Source organism: Eriocheir sinensis, unplaced genomic scaffold (genome assembly GCF_024679095.1).
Source record: "Eriocheir sinensis breed Jianghai 21 unplaced genomic scaffold, ASM2467909v1 Scaffold49, whole genome shotgun sequence".
In the NCBI taxonomy this organism is placed as follows: Eukaryota; Metazoa; Arthropoda; class Malacostraca; order Decapoda; family Varunidae; genus Eriocheir; species Eriocheir sinensis.
The window spans coordinates 433,924-448,487 of record NW_026111820.1 but is presented as its reverse complement, the minus strand read 5'-3'; the positions used below and the strand labels follow the sequence as shown (position 1 = coordinate 448,487).

General features: G+C 53.9%; 1 pseudogene; it reads left to right on the top strand.

The window, feature by feature from the left end:
• The first annotated feature begins 9,959 nt into the window (after window positions 1-9,959).
• LOC126992574 (ADP-ribosylation factor-like protein 4C) lies at window positions 9,960-10,958 on the top strand (annotated as a pseudogene).
• Window positions 10,959-14,564: the final 3,606 nt, after the last annotated feature.

Below are 14,564 nucleotides of genomic sequence, written 5' to 3'. Positions count from 1 at the left end.
CGGGGGTGGCGTGCGAGGGAAAGGAAAGAGGCGGTGGCCGGGATGGTGTGCGAGGGAAAGGATGAGGCGGTGGCGGGGTTGGCGTGCGAGGGAAAGGAAGAGGCGGTGGCGGGGGTGGCGTGCGAGGGAAAGGAAGAGGCGGTGGCGGGGATGGCGTGCGAGGGAAAGGAGGAGGCAGCAGCGGGGGTGGCGTGCGAGGGAAAGGAAGAGGCGGTGGCGGGGGTGGCGTGCGAGGGAAAGGAGGAGGCGGTGGCGGGGATGGCGTGCGAGGGAAAGGAGGAGGCGGTGGCGGGGGTGGCGTAAAAGGGAAAGGAGGAAGCGGAGGGGGGGTTGGCGTGCGTGGGTAAGGACGAGGCGGTGGGGGGGTTGGGGTGCGAGGGAAAGGAAGAGGCAGCTGCGGGGTTGGCGTGCGAGGGAAAGGAGGAGGCGGTGGCGGGGTGGCGTGCGTGGGAAAGGAGGCGGTGGCGGGGGTGGCGTGCGAGGGAAAGGAAGAGGCGGTGGCGGGGGTGGCGTGCGAGGGAAAGGAAGAGGCGGTGGCGGGGGTGGCGTGCGAGGAAAAGGAAGAGGCGGTGGCGGGGGTGGCTTGCGAGGGAAAGGAGGAGGCAGCAACGGGGGTGGCGTGCGAAGGAAAGGAAGAGGCGGTGGCGGGGATGGCGTGCGAGGGAAAGGAGGAGGCGGTGGCGGGGGTGGCGTGCGAGGGAAAGGAAGAGGCGGTGGCGGGGGTGCCGTGCGAGGGAAAGGAGGAGGCAGCAGCGGGGTGGCGTGCGAGGAAAGGAAGAGGCGGTGGCGGGGTGGCGTGCGAGGGAAAGGAGGTGGCGGTAGCGGGATGGCGTGCGAGTGAGAGGTGGAGGCGGTGGCGGAGGTGGCGTGCGAGGGACAGGAAGAGGCGGTGGCGGGGATGGCGTGCGAGGGAAAGGAGGAGGCAGCAGCGGGGGTGGCGTGCGAGGGAGAGGAAGAGGCGGTGGCGAGGGTGGCGTGCAAGGGAGAGGAAGAGGCGGTGGCGGGGATGACGTGCGAGGGAGAGGAAGAGGCCGTGGCGGGGGTGGGGTGCGAAGGAGAGGAAGAGGCGGTGGCGGGGGTGGCGTGCGAGGGAAAGGAAGAGGCGGTGGCGGGGATGGCGTGCGAGGGAAAGGAAGAGGCGGTGGCGGGGGTGGCGTGCGAGGGAAAGGAGGAGGCGGTGGCGGGGGTAGCGTGCGAGGGAAAGGAAGAGGCGGTGGCGGGGGTGGCGTGCGAGGGAAAGGAAGAGGCAGCAGCGGGGGTGGCGTGCGAGGGAAAGGAAGAGGCGGTGGCGGGTGGTGTGCGAGGGAAAGGAGGAGGCGGTGGTGGGCGTGGCGTGCGAGGAAAAGGAGGCGGTGGCGGGGGTGGCGTGCGAGGGAAAGGAAGAGGCAGCGGGGTTGCGTGCGAGGGAAAGGAGAGGCGGTGGCGGGGGTGGCGTGCGAGGGAAAGGACGAGGCGGTGGCGGGGTTGGCGTGCGAGGGAAAGGAAGAGGCGGTGGCGGGGTTGGCGTGCGAGGGAAAGGAGGAGGCGGTGGCGGGGATGGCGTGCGAGGGAAAGGAGGAGGCAGCAGCTGGGGTGGCGTGCGAGGGAAAGGAAGAGGCGGTGGCGGGGATGGCGTGCGAGGGAAAGGAGGAGGCAGCAGCGTGGGTGGCGTGCGAGGGAAAGGAAGAGGCGGTGGCCGGGATGGTGTGCGAGGGAAAGGAAGAGGCCGTGGCGGGGGTGGCGTGCGAGGGAAAGGAGGAGGCGGTGGCGGGGGTGGCGTGCGAGGGAAAGGAGGCGGTGGGGGGGCTGGCGGGCGAGGGAAAGGAGGAGGCGGTGGCGGCGGTGGCGTGCGAGGGAAAGGAGGAGGAGGCGGTGGCGGGGGTGGCGTGCGAGGGAAAGGAAGAGGCGGTGGCGGGGGTGGCGTGCGAGGGAAAGGAGGAGGCGGTGGCGGGGATGGCGTGCGAGGGAAAGGAAGAGGCGGTGGCGGGGGTGGCGTGCGAGGGAAAGGAAGAGGCGGTGGCGGGGATGGCGTGCGAGGGAAAGGAAGAGGCGGTGGCGGGGGTGGCGTGCGAGGGGAAGGAGGAGGCGGTGGCGGGGGTGGCGTGCGAGGGAAAGGAGGAGGCGGTGGCGGGGGTGGCGTGCGAGGGACAGGAGGAGGCGGTGGCGGGGTTGGCGTGCGAGGGAAAGGAAGAGGCGGTGGCGGGGGTGGCGTGCGAGGGAAAGGAGGAGGCGGTGGCGGGGGTGGCGTGCGAGGGAAAGGAAGAGGCGGTGGCGGGGATGGCGTGCGAGGGAAAGGAGGAGGCGGTGGCGGGGGAGGCGTGTGAGGGGATGGAGGAGGCGGTGGCGGAGGTGGCGTACGAGAGAAAGGAGGAGGCGGCGACGGGGTTGGCGTGCGAGGGGAAGGAGGAGGCGGTGGCGGTAGTGGCGTGCGAGGGGAAGGAGGAGGCGGTGGCGAGGGTGGCGTGCGAATGACAGGAGGAGGCGATGGCGGGGGTGGCGTGCGAGTGAGAGGTGGAGGCGGTGGCGGGGGTGGGGTGCGAGTGAGAGGTGGAGGCGGTGGCGGGGGAGGGGTGCGAGTGAGAGAAGGAGGCGTTGACGAGGGAGGGGTGCGAGTGAGAGAAGGAAGCGGTGGCGGGGGAGGGGTGCGAGTGAGAGAAGGAGGCGGTGACGGGGGAGGGGTGCGAGTGAGAGAAGGAGGCGGTGGCGGGGGGGCAGGAGGCAGAGGTGGAGTGCGAGTGAGAGAAGGAGGCGGTGGCGGGGGTGGGGTGCGAGTGAGAGGTGGAGGCGGTGGCGGGGGTGGGATGCGAGTGAGAGAAGGAGGCGGTGGCGGGGTGGGTGCAGGAGAGAGAAGGAGGCGGTGGCGGGGAGGGTGCGAGGAGAGAAGGAGGCGGTGGCGGGGTGGGGTGCAGTGAGAGAAGGAGGCAGTGGCGGGGTGGGATGTGAGTGAGAGAAGGAGGCGGTGGCGGGGGTGGCGTGCGAGTGAGAGAAGGAGGCGGTGGCGGGGGTGGGGTGCGAGTGAGAGGAGGTGGCAGGGGTGGGGTGAGGAGAGAAGGAGGCGGTGACGGGGTTGGGGTGAGAGTGAGAGAAGGAGGCGGTGGCGGGGGTGGGGTGCGAGTGAGAGAAGGAGGCGGTGGCGGGGGTGGGGTGCGAGTGAGAGGTGGAGGCGGTGGCGGGGTAGGGGTGCGAGTGAGAGAAGGAGGCGGTGGCGGGGGAGGGGTGCGAGTGAGAGAAGGAGGCGGTGGCTGGGGTGTTGTGCGAGTGAGAGGTGGAGGCGGTGGCGGGGGAGGGGTGCGAGTGAGAGGTGGAGGCGGTGGCGGGGGTGGGGTGCGAGTGAGAGGTGGAGGCGGTGGCGGGGGAGGGGTGCGAGTGAGAGGTGGAGGCGGTGGCGGGGATGGCGTGCGAGGGAAAGGAAGAGGCGGTGGCGGGGGTGGCGTGCGAGGGAAAGGAAGAGGCGGTGGCGGGGATGGCGTGCGAGGGAAAGGAGGAGGCGGTGGCGGGGATGGCGTGCGAGGGAAAGGAGGAGGCAGCAGCTGGGGTGGCGTGCGAGGGAAAGGAAGAGGCGGTGGCGGGGATGGCGTGCGAGGGAAAGGAGGAGGCGGTGGCGGGGGAGGGGTGCGAGGGAAAGGAAGAGGCCGTGGCAGGGGTGGTGAGGGAAAGGAGGAGGCGGTGGCGGGGGTGGCGTGCGAGGGAAAGGAGGAGGCGGTGGCGGGGATGGCGTGCGAGTGAGAGGTGGAGGCGGTGGCGGGGGTGGGGTGCGAGTGAGAGAAGGAGGCAGTGGCGATGGAGGGGTGCGAGTGAGACGTGGAGGCGGTTGCGGGGGTGGGGTGCGAGGAGAAAGGAGGCAGTGGCGTGGGTGGGGTGAGGAGAGAAGGAGGAGGCGGTGGCGGGGGGGGGGTGCGAGTGAGAGAAGGAGGCGGTGGCGGGGGTGGGGTGCGAGTGAGAGAAGGAGGCGGTGGCGGGGGAGTGGTGCGAGTGAGAGGTGGAGGCGGTGGCGGGGGAGGGGTGCGAGTGAGAGAAGGAGGCGATGGCGGGGGAGGGGTGCGAGTGAGAGAAGGAGGCGGTGGCTGGGGTGTTGTGCGAGTGAGAGGTGGAGGCGGTGGCGGGGGAGGGGTGCGAGTGAGAGGTGGAGGCGGTGGCGGGGTAGGGGTGCTAGGGAAAGGAGGAGGCGGTGGCGGGGATGGCGTGCGAGGGAAAGGAGGAGGCGGCGACGGGGCTGGCGTGCGAGGGAAAGGAAGAGGCGGTGGCGGGGATGGCGTGCGAGGGAAAGGAGGAGGCAGCAGCGGGGGTGGCGTGCGAGGGAAAGGAAGAGGCGGTGGCCGGGATGGTGTGCGAGGGAAAGGAAGAGGCCGTGGCGGGGGTGGTGTGCGAGGGAAAGGAGGAGGCGGTGGCGGGGGTGGCGTGCGAGGGAAAGGAGGAGGCGGTGGCGGGGATGGCGTGCGAGTGAGAGGTGGAGGCGGTGGCGGGGGTGGGGTGCGAGTGAGAGAAGGAGGCGGTGGCGGGGGAGGGGTGCGAGTGAGAGGTGGAGGCGGTGGCGGGGGTGGAGTGCGACGGACAGGAGTAGGCGGTGGCGGAGATGGCGTGCGAGGGATAGGAGAAGGTGTTGGCGGTGGTGGCATGCGATGGACAGGAGGAGGTGTTGGCGGGGGTGGCGTGCGGTAGACAGGAGGCGGCGGTGGCTGGGGTGGTGTTTGAAAGACTGGAGGAGTCGGTGGCGAGGGTGGAGTGCGAGGGACAGGAAGAGGCGGTGGCGAGAATGGCGTGGGTGGGAGAGGAGGAGGCGAGGGCGGGGATGGCGAGCGAATGACTGGAGTAGGCCGTGTCGGGGGTTGCGTGCAAGGGACAGGAGGAGGCGGCGGCGGGTTTGGCGTGCGAGGGACAGGAGGAAGCGGTGGCGGGGGTGGCGTGCGATGGACATGAGGAGGCGGTGGCGGTGATGGCGTGCGAGGAACAGAATCAGGCGGTGGCGGGGTTGGCGTGCGAGGGACAGGAGGAGACGGGGGCGTGGGTTGCGTTTGAGGGACAGAAGGAGACGGTGGCTTGGGTGGCGTGCGAGGGACAGGAGGAGACGGGGGCGTGGGTGGCGTGCGAGGGACAGGAGGAGGCGGTGGCGGGGGTGGCGTGCGAGGGACAGGAGGAGGCGGTGGCGGGGTTGACGTGCAAGGGACAGGTGGAGGCGGTGGAGGCGGTGGCGTGGGTGGCGTTCGAGGGACAAGAGGAGGAGGTGGCTTGGGTGGCGTACGAGGGACAAGAGGAGGAGGTGGCTTGGGTGGCGTGCGAGGGACAGGAGGAGACGGGGGCGTGGGTGGCGTTCGAGGGACAGAAGGAGGCGGTGGCGGGGGTGGCGTGCGAGGGACAGTAGGAGGCGGTGGCGGCGTTCGATAGATAGTAGGTGGAGGTGGCGGGGGTGTAATGTTGTGTGATATGTTTCCTTTCCAGGTAATGTTGTGTGATATGTTTCCTTTCCAGGTAATGTTGTGTGATATGTTTCCTTTCCAGGTAAGTTGTGTGTATTTTTTCTCTCCAGGTAATGTTGTGTGATATGTTATCTCTTCAGGTACTATTGTGTGATATGTTTCTTCTCCAGGTAATGTTGTGTGATATGTTTCTTCTCCAGGTAATGTTGTGTGATATGTTCCCTCTCCAGGTAATGTTGTGTGATATGTTTCTTCTCCAGGTAATGTTGTGTGATATGTTCCCTCTCCAGGTAATGTTGTGTGATATGTTCCCTTTCCAGGTAATGTTGTGTGATATGTTTCCTTTCCAGGTAATGTTGTGTGATATGTTTGCTTTCCAGGTAATGTTGTGTGATATGTTTCCTTTGCAGGTAATGTTGTGTGATATGTTCCCTTTCCAGGTAATGTTGTGTGATATGTTCCCTTTCCAGGTAATGTTGTGTGATATGTTCCCTTTCCAGGTAATGTTGTGTGATATGTTCCCTTTCCAGGTAATGTTGTGTGATATGTTCCCTTTCCAGGTAATGTTGTGTGATATGTTTCCTTTCCAGGTAATGTTGTGTTATATGTTCCCTTTCCAGGTAATGTTGTGTGATATGTTCCCTTTGCAGGTAATGTTGTGTGATATGTTCTTTTTCAGGTAACGTTGTGTGATATGTTCCCTCTCCAGGTAATGTTGTGTGATATGTTCTTTTTCAGGTAACGTTGTGTGATATGTTCCCTTTCCACGTAATGTTATGTGATATGTTTCCTCTCCAGGTAATGTTGTGTGATATGTTCCCTCTCCAGGTAATGTTGTGTGATATGTTCCCTTCCATGTGATATGTTCTTTTTCAGGTAATGTTATGTGATATGTTTCCTTTCCAGGTAATGTTGTGTGATATGTTCCCTCTCCAGGTAATGTTGTGTGATACGTTTCCTCTCCAGGTAATGTTGTGTGATATGTTTCCTCTCCAGGTAATGTTATGTGATATGTTCCCTCTCCAGGTAATGTTGTGTGATATGTTTACTATCCAGGTAATGTTGTATGATATGTTCCCTCTCCAGGTAATGTTGTGTGATATGTTTCCTCTCCAGGTAATGTTATGTGATATGTTCCCTCTCCAGGTAATGTTGTGTGATATGTTCCCTCTCCAGGTAATGTTGTGTGATATGTTTACTATCCAGGTAATGTTGTGTGATATGTTTACTATCCAGGTAATGTTGTATGAAATGTTCCCTCTCCAGGTAATGCTGTGTTATATGTTTCCTCTCCAGGTAATGTTGTGTGATATGTTTACTATCCAGGTAATGTTGTGTGATATGTTTCTTCTCCAGGTAATGTTGTATGAAATGTTCCCTCTTCAGGTAATGTTGTGTGATAAGTTTATTCTCCAGGTAATGTTGTGTGATAAGTTTCCTTTTCAAGTAATGTTGTGTGATATGTTACCTCTCCAAGTAATGTTGTGTGATATGTTTCCTCTCCAATTAATGTTGTGTGATATGTTTCCTCTCCAGGTAATTTTGTATGATATGTTTCCTCTCCAGGTAATGTTGTGTGATATGTTCCCTCTCCAGGTAATGTTGTGTGATATGTTTCCTCTCCAGGTAATGTTGTGTGATATGTTTCCAGGTAATGTTGTGTGATATGTTTCCAGGTAATGTTGTGTGATATGTTCCCTTTCCAGGTAATGTTGTGTGCTATGTTTCCTTTTAAGGTAATGTTGTGTGATATGTTCCCTTTCCAGGTAATGTTGTGTGATATGTTTCCTTTTAAGGTAATGTTGTGTGATATGTTTCCTTTTAAGGTAATGTTGTGTGATATGTTTCCTTTCCAGGTAATGTTGTGTGATATGTTTCCTTTCCAGGTAATGTCGTGTGATATGTTTCCAGGTAATGTCGTTTGATATGTTTCCAGGTAATGTCGTGTGATATGTTTCCAGGTAATGTCGTGGGATATGTTTCCAGGTAATGTCGTGGGATATGTTTCCAGGTAATGTTGTGTGATATGTTTCCAGGTAATGTTGTGTGATATGTTTCCAGGTAATGTTGTGTGATATGTTTCCAGGTAATGTTGTGTGATATGTTTCCAGGTAATGTTGTGTGATATGTTTCCAGGTAATGTTGTGTGATATGTTTCCAGGTAATGTTGTGTGATATGTTTCCAGGTAATGTCGTGTGATATGTTTCCAGGTAATGTTATGTGATATGTTTCCAGGTAATGTTGTGTGATAAGTTTATTCTCCAGGTAATGTTGTGTGATAAGTTTCCTTTTCAAGTAATGTTGTGTGATATGTTTCCTCTCCAAGTAATGTTGTGTGATATGTTTCCTCTCCAGGTAATTTTGTATGATATGTTTCCTCTCCAGGTTATGTTGTGTGATATGTTCCCTCTCCAGGTAATGTTGTGTGATATGTTTCCTCTCCAGGTAATGTTGTGTGATATGTTTCCAGGTAATGTTGTGTGATATGTTTCCAGGTAATGTTGTGTGATATGTTCCCTTTCCAGGTAATGTTGTGTGCTATGTTTCCTTAAAAGGAAATGTTGTGTGATATGTTTCCTTTTAAGGTAATGTTGTGTGATATGTTTCCTTTTAAGGTAATGTTGTGTGATATGTTTCCTTTCCAGGTAATGTTGTGTGATATGTTCCCTTTCCAGGTAATGTTATGTGATATGTTTCCTTAAAAGGAAATGTTGTGTGATATGTTTCCTTTTAAGGTAATGTTGTGTGATATGTTCCCTTTCAAGGTAATATTTTTTTATATGTCTCCTTTCCAGGTAATGTTGTGTGTTGTGTTTCCAGGTAATGTTACGTGATATGTTTCCAGGTAATGTTGTGTGATATGTTTCCACGTAATGTAATGTGATATGTTTCAAGCTAATGTCATGTGATATGTTTCCAGGTAATGTCGTGTGATATGTTTCCACATAATGTCGTGTGATATGTTTCCAGGTAATGTTGTGTGATATGTTTCCAGGTAATGTCGTGTGATATGTTTCCAGGTAATGTCGTGTGATATGTTTCCAGGTAATGTTGTGTGATATGTTTCCAGGTAATGTCGTGTGATGTGTTTCCAGGTAATGTTGTGTGATATGTTTCCAGGTAATGTCGTGTGATATGCTTCCAGGTAATGTCGTGTGATATGTTTTCAGGTAATGTTGTCTGATATGTTTCCAGGTAATGTTGTGTGATATGTTTCCAGGTAATGTCGTGTGATATGCTTCCAGGTAATGTCGTGTGATGTGTTTCCAGGTAATGTTGTGTGATATGTTTCCACGTATTGTCATGTGATATGTTTCCAGGTAATGTTGTGTGATATGTTTCCAGGTAATGTCGTGTGATATGTTTCCACGTATTGTCATGTGATATGTTTCCAGGTAATGTCGTGTGATATGTTTCCAGGTAATGTCGTGTGATATGTTTCCATTTAATGTCGTGTGATATGTTTCCAGGTAATATCGTGTGATAAGTTTCCACGTATTGTCATGTGATATGTTTCCAGGTAATGTCGTGTGATATGTTTCCAGGTAATGTCATGTGATAAGTTTCCACGTATTGTCATGTGATATGTTTCCAGGTAATGTCGTGTGATAAGTTTCCACGTATTGTCATGTGATATGTTTCCAGGTAATGTCGTGTGATATGTTTCCAGGTAATGTCGTGTGATATGTTTCCAGGTAATGTCGTGTGATATGTTTCCAGGTAATGTCGTGTGATATGTTTCCAGGTAATGTCGTGTGATATGTTTCCAGGTAATGTCGTATGATATGCGGTGTTGGCCACGGTTCGTCTAACCCACTAACCGCTGATTAGCGAGGCAAGTTTTTTCATTAGGTGATTAGATTTTTTGTTAACTTTGTAAAGTGTTAGTGAACCAATTAGCTTCCACTGAATATAGTTTCTCGTCCGCCAACTTTAAGTCCACTAAAAAAATCATACAGGTTTGTGGGCAGACACAGCACCAGCTGAGCCTCATGGCGCAATAATTCCAGGGCTTCCACTTTTGGGTAAATTAATCATTAAAATAGGGTAATTGGACGCTTATTAGTGAAATCTATTGTCTAAGCTACAACTCATTGAAATTTCAGTTCACTAGGTCTGTTTTTAAGGATTTTAGAGCCATAATACTAAACCGAAGATAAATCCATATACAGTAAAATAGCGGTTAGCGGTTAGCGTTAGCTTCCACTAATTTCTTTATCGGTTTAGCGGTTTAGCATATGCGAAGTTAATATTATAGTCAGTGGATTACCAGTTAGCAAAGCTAACTTTTTGGTTAGCGGTGCCCACCACTGCTGGACACACTGCCGCTTCCAACACGCTGCAGCGTCTACTCTGTGACTGTTGAGTAGTGTACTCCGTAGAGTGCCCAACGCTGTCTGCTACTCCAGCTGAGCAGTGGACTGTTTTAGGCTACTACTCAGAAGGCTGCACTGTATCAACTGTGTTGCCTACTGTAGAATGCTACGTAGCAACTCACAGGGGTACTTTGTAGCCACTTACAGGGCACTCTGGCTACTCAGACGAATGGCTGAGGAAAAGGAGGAGGAGGAGGAAGGTGGCCAGGATGAATGTGAGAGTGGCGGCACGCGTGTGGCATGCGGCGGCCGGCCAGGCCAGTGTGGCTGTGTGCGGGTTGGCAGGTGGACACGGGCAGTGCGCACACCGCCGCGCCGCGCCTCGCCACACATGCAGCTGTTGGGGCAGGAGCTGGGGGCCTCGTGGGCGGCGTGCTGGGCGTGGGCCGCGTGGTGGCGGCGGGGCTGGCGGGCCTGGCGGGGCTCGTGGTGGGGCCGCCCACACTGGTGCTCGTGGGCCTCGACTCGTCGGGCAAGACTACGGCGCTGCTGCGGCTCAAGTACGGCCACTACGTGAACACCGTGCCCACCGTCGGCTTCAACTGCGAATGTTTGCGGGGCGGCGGCTGCTCCTGGGTGGCATGGGACGTGGGCGGCGCTAAGCGCGTGCGACCCCTTTGGCGCGCCTACACGCGCGGCGCCGACGCGGTGCTGTTCGTGGAGGATGCCAGCAGCGGCGAGGAGTGGCTGGAGGAGGCACGCCACGAGTTGCACGTCCTGGTGCGCCGGCAAGCGGCATAGAGCGCCGCGCTGCGCCGCTCACGGCCGCCGCTGCTGGTGCTGGCCAACAAACAGGATCTGCCGGGAGCCAGGACGCCCGCCGCCATGGCTGACGCCCTCGGCCTGCACGACCTGCCGCCCGCCCAGCCCTGGGGCCTTGCACCCGCCTGTGCCGTCACCGGCGAGGGTCTGCCCGAGGCCATGGATCTCCTGCGCCGCCTCCTCCTCAAGGCACGCCGGGCCTCGCTCTCACGGGGTTGACTTGCGGGTCACCCTATGCTCCCCGCCGCCCCCACCTCCTTCAGTTTATCCCTGCCCAGCCCCGCACCAGACCCCTGGACCCCCGAGGCGTGAGGCGAGGGAGCCCGAGTACTCGTATGGGGACAGGCGGGGAACTACAGACAACTGAGTGCCACTGGTGGCTGACGTATGTGATAATGTGTGTGTGTGTGTGTGTGTGTGTGTGTGTGTGTGTGTGTGTGTGTGTGTGTGTGTGAAGCGTGCATGCAGTGTTTGAAGGGGTGTATTTATAATATTTATTGTGCAATAGCCAGAAACGTCATACATACACAAGCACGTAGCCCGTACCCAGAGATCCGTCACTTGTGAGTCGCTCATCCGGGAAAAGTAATAGTTGGCAATCGTGAGACTTGTGTGATCAGACCATTACACACACACACACACACACACACACACACACACACACACACACACACACACACACACACACCGCTCCGGTAGCTCAGTCGGTTAGAGCGCGGCGCTGCAAGGCTTCAAGGTCAAACAGGCGGCGGTTCGAGCCCCGCTCAGGCCGGATTCTTTCCGTTGACTAGGAGTGGTTACTGTCCCCCCTTGAGCAAGGGGGATGGGGTGTGTGGTGTGTGAGGTCCTGGCAGTACCCAGAGATCGACGATAATGAGCATGCACTTCCTCGTGTCGGGAGGGTACCTGCTGGCGGAAGCGAGTCCAACTCGTGATCAGGCCTTGGTAAATTACACACACACACACACACACACACACACACACACACACACAACAGGCTCTGGTCAGTGTTACATGTAGTACAGCTGTATTATACGTACGCGCATCCCTTGAAACAAATGTATATGTAAATAGCCGTATTTATAAAGATGTAGGAAATATATTTTGTTATACTGTTGAAACTATGTGGAAGTATTATTATCTTTACCACTCTTCTATCGATCTACGTTGGACGCGCACAGAAACTAATTGTCTTCTTTCATCATTATAGGACAAAACCAGGCACGGAAAAAAAACGAGAAAAACAAGAACAACAGCACCATAAAAAAATACGAGTAGAAAAGAAGAACCAGATTAAGAACTAGAAAAAGATCAAGAACACGAATAACTAGGAGAGCCAGCAGATCAAGAACAGGAGGAAGAACAAGAACCAGTAAAAAAAAGAGGAAAAAAAACACAGACGGAGAAAGTGAACGTAAACAACATTACAAAGAGCAGTATATTAAAACTAACCGCGTGACCTGCTATGCCTCCTGACCCTCCCTGATCTGACCTGACCTCTTGTTTACCGTGACCGTGACCTCTGACCGCTCGTGACCCTTTATGATCCCCGCTGTCCCCACCAAAACAACCGAACATAGAGGATTCAGAGAGCTTCAAAACATCTATTGACCCTCTTGGTAAAGTAACACGCAAACAGGTGATGTGGTGGTGGTGGTGGTAGTAGTAGTAGTAGTAGTAGTAGTAGTAGTAGTAGTAGTAGTAGTAGTAGTAGTAGTTGTAGTAGTAGTAGTTGAAGTAGTAGTTGAAGTGATAATAGATGTAGTTGTTACTGTTGTTGTTGTAATAGTAGAAGTAGTCCCCCAAGACTGGGTGGGATGGGGATCACCAACCCTGAGACGCTGGCAGATAAGGAGAACCAAAACTCCATCAGCCTTACCAGGTCACTCATCAACAGGATCATCGCTCAGGAGGCAGAGGACGAGATAGACCAAACAGAAATAAGAGATATTAAAAGAAAAATCTTAGAAGAAAGGCAACAGGCCCAAAAAGACGAGCTGGACCGTCTTACACACCACCTGTCCACAGAAATGTGTAGAAAAATACACACAGCACAGGAGGCAGGCGCCTCTAACTGGCTAACGTCATTACCAATCAGAGCAAAGGGCTTCAGCCTCAACAAACAAGAATTTGTCGACGCCATTGCTCTGAGATATGGCTGGCCGATTGAGGGACTGCCTGATCTCTGTGCATGTGGATCACCAAATGATGTCACCCACACCATGACATGTAAAAAAGGAGGCTTTGTCTGTATTCGACACGATGAAGTGAGGGATCTGACAGCCAGCATGCTCGGGAAGGTATGCCAAGACGTCACTACCGAGCCGGCACTGCTTCCCCTGGACGGCGAACACCTTCGGTACAGGACAGCCAATACCTCACAGGAGGCACGGGTTGATGTAAGTGCCCGCGGATTCTGGGTGCGCGGACAGCGGGCGTTAATGGACATCCGCATATTCGACCCGATGGCTGCCTGTCACCGTGAGTTGCCCCTGCAAGCCGCCCACCACAGGAACGAGCAGGAGAAGACAAGGGCATACGGTGAAAGAATCCAACATGTGGATCAGGGCAGCTTCACCCCCCTCGTCTTCACCACATCCGGCGGGATGGGTCCCAGGGCCCAATGCTTCTACGCACGTCTCGCGGAACTAATCTCAGAAAAGAAGCATCAGCCAAGGAGCCACGTTGTCGCCTGGATGAGGTGTCGCCTCTCGTTCTCCCTGCTCAGGTCGGCCATCCTATGTCTCAGGGGCACCAGACACTCTGGCCCGAGAGCCACCAACATCTCCAATATGGACTATGAAGCCACAGTGGTGGAGAGTGACATTAGGGTGGGTCGGGAGTGACTGGAGTAGGGAAGGAAAGGGGGATCTAGACGTAATAGATGATAGGTGATTTAGTGTCAGGTAGTATTAGTGATATGGTTGGATGCCACAGTCATTAGCGAACAGAGTTGGGGCTAATGACCTCCAAGCTATGGAGCCCTCCATGATTATGTGTCGGGAAAATAAACATGGGTGGAGGTATCATTTATGTTGTAAAAAAAAAAAAATGTAGAAGTAGTAGCAGCAGTAGTAGTAGTAGTAGTAGTAGTAGTAGTAGTAGTAGTAGTGGTTGTTGTTGTTGTTGTTGTTGTTGTTGTTGTTGTACGAAGAAAAAGAAAAAAATAGAAAAAGAAAAGAAGAAAAAGAAAGAAAGGAAAAGAAAAAAACAAAAAACAAAAAAACAAAAACAAAACAAGAAAAGAAAGAAAGGAAAAACAAGAACAAATGCAAAAACAAAATAAAACAACAAAAACAAAAACAAAACATCAAAACAAAAAGAAGAAAAAAGGAGAGCAAAACAGAGCACCCACACAAAACGTTGGTTACTCAGGAGAAAGCCGCCAGAAACGTTCCTCACAGCCCCACCAACACACACACACGCGGCACTGGAGAAAGCGTCGCTGATTTCACGTTGGGCGACACGCTGGCGGCTGGTTCATATAATTATCCATTTTACAAGTTTCTCTCTTAGCTTCCAGGACTTTTTTATAACTTAATTCCATATCATATTTTTCTATCTCTTAACACAACTCCCAGACCTTCTAAGCATAACTGAATTTGGCATCATATTGTATTTATTTTATTTATTTACAAGCTTCTCTCTCACACACGGTTTCTTTTTTTTTTATAACTGAATTTCGCATCATATATTCATTTATCTCTACCACAATTCCAAGGTATTTTCTATGTATCTTTCACTTTAACCTCATATTGTATTTATTTTATTTATTTACAATCTTCTCTCTCACACACGGCTTCCATATTTTTTTTTTTTATAACTGAATTTCATATGATATATTCATTTATCTCTGACACGATTCCAAGGTGCTGTCTATGTCTCTTTCAGTTGAACCTCATATTGTATTTATTTTATTTATTTACAAGCTTCTCTCTTACACACGGTTTCTTTTTTTTTTATAAATGAATTTCACATGATATATTCATTCATCTCTGACACAGTTCCAAGGTGCTGTCTATGTATCTTTCA